This window comes from Sapajus apella, unplaced genomic scaffold (assembly GCF_009761245.1).
Source record: "Sapajus apella isolate SASKATOON/1434 unplaced genomic scaffold, GSC_monkey_1.0 scaffold22, whole genome shotgun sequence".
In the NCBI taxonomy this organism is placed as follows: Eukaryota; Metazoa; Chordata; class Mammalia; order Primates; family Cebidae; genus Sapajus; species Sapajus apella.
This window is the reverse complement of record NW_022436962.1, coordinates 7,727,678-7,732,848: the sequence shown is the minus strand read 5'-3', so window position 1 is coordinate 7,732,848 and position 5,171 is coordinate 7,727,678. Positions and strand designations below refer to the sequence as shown.

Here is a 5,171-nt window from a genome sequence, read left to right as displayed (position 1 = left end):
TCCTCAGTCTTAAGACTTTAAGACCTTAAGAACAAGCCTTCCTCTTGCGTAGTTTTTTAGTGATCGTTCATACATGCTAGCTTACTATGCCCCTTTTAAATACTGGAAAGGAAATAAAGTGTAGCCAACCCCTGAGTGGGGAGGAATCTGGGATGGGGTGGGAATGGGGTGGGAGAGCCACAAGGGTGGGGGCACTCACGTGGGAAAGTGATGGCATCACTAGTGTTTGTTCAGGGGTAGATGGGAACCACAGCTCCCTGGCTTTCTTTTTTTTAACTTTTATTTTAGGTTCAGAGGTATACATGCAGGTTTGTTACACAGGTAACCTGCAAGTCACTGGGGTTTGGTGGACAGATTCTCTCATCACACAGGTCATAAGCATAGTGTGCGACAGGTCGTTTTTCAGTCCTCACCCTCCTCCCACCCAGTTCCTGGCCTGGTGGGTACCTCCAGCCACGAGGGGAGCACAGTTTGGTGCTCAGCAAATGCCCAGACTTGGGGGTTCTTGTTTCCATATCTAGGTTCATTTTTCCAACCCAACCAGTCTCCCAGTAGGAGGGAGGGAAAGGAGTGGAGGAGGTTAGCGTAGGGATCTTCCAGCAGACACGTGGCCAGGGCACTGCTGCCCATTGCTCTTCCTTCCCTGCACCTTCCTGAGGGGCACCAGCCCCCACTGGCCATTAGGCCTAAGCTCTGGCTTAGAAGTCCATCTTGGCCTGGATACCTTGGCCTTGAAGACTACAAGAGATTCCCCTGGGTAGGGAAGAGGCCAGAGGTGGCGTGTAGGTCCTGCTTAGGTTGTGGGAACCCCCTGAAATTCCTCACTGCTGACTACCTGCCTGAGGGTTGGTGAACACCAGGGCCTTGGTAGAACTGGTTCTGCCCACCTTTCTCTAATAAGAGTGGAGGCTCCAAATGCTGTGCAGTGACTTGGGCTCCAGAATTTCCCTAGCCTGTGCTGGGGAGACCCCACCACATCTCATCCAGGGTCCTAGCTGTGTGTCTTCCACAATGACTGCATCCCTGCAGCTCTGTAGAGTCAGAAGGAGGCATGGAGAGATTGCCAGGCTGACCCTCTCTGGTCTGTTTCCAGGCGTCTCACTTCTTCTGGGCTCTCTGGGCCCTCATCCAGAACCAGTACTCCACCATCGACTTTGATTTCCTCAGGTGAGTGCGGGGGTGATGGCGGGGTGTGGACAAAAGGGAGAGCCTTGGTTGAGCCCAGGGTGCAGGCAAAGGACAGCCCAGGCAGAATGCCCAGAGTCCGCTCCCCTGCTCTGCTGACTCGCCCCCATTCCAGCTCACGGTCCAGCTCATCTCCAGCAGAGCCATTGCCGCCAGGGGATGCCAGGAAAGTGCCACTCTGAAAAGAGAAGTGTCACACCCTCCCTGTGCCTCGTAGGAGGTCTGCTAGTCCCCATTGCCCACTCCCCGCCCTGCTGCCAGCGCACCTATCCACGGAGCCTGGTGGTGGATGGAATCGTTGAAAATCAGTCTGAACGATCGCAGGTCCTACCCTCATTTTACAGCAGAGAGGACAGAGGTCCGGAGAGTGGAAGTGACTTGCTGAAGTCATGCGGCGGTTAAGTGTTAGCATGCTGCCTTCTGGTTGGGCGACAGACCCAGCTACTCCTTCAGTAACTCCTAACATATATAGCTAGCCGCTGCTTGCATATTGATGATTCAGGGGGTCCCTGTCCTGTGAGGTTCCTGTGTCCCGAAGGACCAGGAATCATTTCTTCCTCTATTCTGGTCCAGGGCCTTGCCCTTCTCCTCCTCACCTACCTTCAGCTGAAAGGGAATCACTACCCTGTCTTCAAAGTGTTCACAAGAGAAATGCACATGAAAAGCATGGTGAGATGTCGCCTCACCCCATTAGGATGGCCGCTATTAAAAAAACCGGAAATAAGAATTGTTGGTAAGGATGTGCAGAAATTGGAACCTTTCTGCATCGTTGGTGGGAATGTAAAATGGTGAGCTACTGTGGGAAACAGTACGCTGGTTCCGCAAAAAATAAAAATGTAACTTCCGTATGATCCAGCAATCCCATTTCTGGGTGGATAGCCAAAATAATTGAAAGCAAGCTCTCAAAGAAATATTTATATACCTGTGTTCATAGCAACATTCTTCTTGGCACAGTAGCCAAGAGATGGAAGCCACCCAGATGTCTGTCAACAGATGAATGAATAAATAAAATATGGTATATACATACAATAGAATATTACTCAGCCTCAAAAATGAAGAAAATCTGGTCACTTGCTACCACGTGGATGAACCTTGAGGACATTATGCTAAATAAGCCAGTCACAAAAAGACAAATATCGTTCTCTAAGAGATAACGAAAGTAGTCAAATCCATAGAAACAAAGTAGAGTTGTTGCCAGGGGCTGGGGAGAGGGAAAAATGGGGATATTGCTTCATCCGTCTAGTTTCCGTCGTCCAAAATGAAAAAGTTGTAGAGATTCATGTGCACAGCAATATGCATATACTTACCAATAGAGAACCGTAAAACAAAACTCCAAACAAGCATGTTTGTGGAAGGGTTGCTCTAGTCTGATATAAGAAGAAAAAATTGGCCGGGCACAGTGGCTCACGCCTGTAATCCCAGTACTTTGGGAGGCCAAGGCAGGCAGATTCCTTGAGCCCAGGAGTTTGAGATCAGCCTGGGCAACATGGCAAAACCTCATCTCTACAAAAAATACAAGAATTAGCCAGGTGCGGTGGCATTCACCTGTAGTCCCAGCTATTCTGGACGCTGAGTGGGAGGATCATCTGAGCCCGGGAGGCAGAGGTTTCAGTGAGCCAAAATTGTGCCATTGCGCTCCAGCCTGGGTGACAGAGCCAAACCTGTCTCAAAATAAATAAATATTAAAAGTAAAAAAAATAAGGCTGGGCACAGTGGCTCACACCTATAATTCCAGCACTTTCGGAGGCTGAGGTGGGAAGATCACGAGGTCAGGAGATCAACCATCCTGACTAACATGGTGAAACTCCATCTCTACTAAAAATACAGAAAAGAAATTAGCTAGGTGTGATGGCGCATGCCTGTAATCCTAGCTACTCCAGAGGCTGAGGCAGGAGAATCTCCGGGAGTTGGGGGTTGCATTAAGTCGAGATTGCGCCACTGCACTCCAGCCTGGCAACAGAGCGAGACTCGGTCTCAAAAAAAATAATAAATAAAAATTAAAAAGAAATAATAATACTAATCAGCCTGGTTTGGGAATGACCTCCCCAGACCTAGATAGGCTTAGAGCCGGTGAGAAACTTCCCTCATGATGTGAGCACCCCCAGCACAGCCCACCTGCCTTCCTTCCTCACACCCAGCTTCCTTCTGTCTTCCCCCAGGTACGCAGTGATCCGATTCAACCAGTACTTCAAGGTGAAGCCTCAGGTGTCAGCCTTGGAGATGCCAAAGTGACCAGCCACCCCATCGCTCCCCACCCATCTGTCTGGCCAAACCTGTTCCCCAGAGCTCAATTCTGCGCTCTGGGGTCCACATCCTTGGACAAGGTGGGAGAGGGGACAGGTGGGTGTCCAGGGAGAAGGCTCTGTCCCTGCTGCCAGCCCCCTGTGGTGGCCACTGAAGACCTCATTCTCCTGTCCGGATGGGCTGACAGGACCCACTTCTGGGAGTCCCCTCCCACCAGGCTTGGGAGGAAGTGCCTGCAGCCAGGGCCTGGGCCATAACCACCCCTGGGAAACATCATTCCCAGACTCAGGCCCTGCTGGAATTGGGGCTGCCTTACATGTGTCTTTACCCCTTCCTGGCCTGGGGAAGGAGGCGGGGAGGGCTCCTTTCTACCTCCAGTGCCCTGAGCCTCCAGCCCGTCTCCCCCGGCATGCCCCATGTGGGAGGTGCTGAGCTCCAAACCAGCATCACGCCAACCCTGACACATGGATGTACATATCTTGGTGATGGGTGGGGGCCAAGAATTGAGCATGACAGCTCCCCCAGCAGCCACCTCATCTGAGACCCTTCACCTTCTCCAAACCGGATCCAATCAAACGACCTCTTCCCAAACCTCAGCCCCAGGAAACAGGCTCCCCAACGTGCTCTCCTGTGCTTGTTCTGTTCCCCTGCTGGGGGGACAGGAGAGGGAGTGGTAAGGCCCTGGGCCTCTAGAGCCTGGCTCTGCGTCATACTATGGCTTGGCCGGAGGGGACATGGCCAAGGATGAGGTGGCCAAAACCAGAACCAGCAGTCTCCTGCCTTGTTCCCTCCCTGGCCTCAAGGCCTCCTTCCAGGGATGCCTCTCCAGCTCTACCTTATGTCCTGAAGCTGACCTGAGGTCTTCCTATCTGGGAATGACTAGTGGGAGCCAAGAGGATGGGGTGGGGGCCAGGGCCCCCCAGGACCCAGCGTGGGAGGCTGGGCAGGATCCCATCAGAAAGGTGCTGACTGGGCTGGTCGCCCGGACGCTGAACAGCCTCCACCTCCTTTCGGCCCTCAGAGCTCCTTGGGCCCTTCTGGCTCTGGCCCAGAAAGTGATTCATTTGTAAATTATCATGATTTCTGCATTAAAATGCTCATTTCCGGACTGCTGTGGCTGAGTGGCAATGGTGAGGAACTGACCCCTGCCTGGGGGGCTGAGGGGGGCTGTAGCCCCTCCTGATGACCCCTACAACCTGGGCTTTATGCCAAAGTCATGGTAGCAGCCTGCACACGTCCTCCCCTGCACCCAGCTCCGAAGGCTCTGTAACTTGTAGACCTGGGCAGGACCCCTATTTCTCTCACTCAGCTTCTCTGCCTTTGACCCTCTAGGTAGAATCTACCCTTAGAAGGAATGAGGCTGTGGATTAAAAGGACGCTGGCTGACCCAGGAGATGAACCAGTGACGTCCTAAACACAAGTGCTCAGGATGTCTTCCTCCGTCATCTCCGGCTCCCAGCTGTCAGGGGTGGGGAAGGGGCTGCCCTGAGAATGGGCAGGAGTGATTTCTGGAACTTTCTCAGAAGGCCAGAGGGAGGAAGGAGCAGAAACTCAAAGATGAGACGGGGGCACCCCTCTTAGCAGCCCCGCCACTCTGGCTGTACTTTCCAGGCTGTGCATCAGGCCGCAGCTGATCCAGGACTGCCCCCCACCAGGAAGTGCCCAGTGCCCTTAAGGGCTGCAGTGGCAACAGCAGCCGCAGCCTGCCAGGTGGACTCTGGTTGTTTGGCTTTTGCCTGCAA

General features: G+C 52.9%; 1 long non-coding RNA gene across 1 annotated transcript; it reads left to right on the top strand.

The window, feature by feature from the left end:
• Window positions 1-265: 265 nt before the first annotated feature.
• Window positions 266-4,537, top strand: LOC116558750. The gene is made up of 2 exons (XR_004272148.1): window positions 266-1,167; window positions 3,345-4,537. It is a non-coding gene; the product is annotated as an uncharacterized LOC116558750 (long non-coding RNA).
• The last annotated feature ends 634 nt before the right edge of the window (window positions 4,538-5,171 follow it).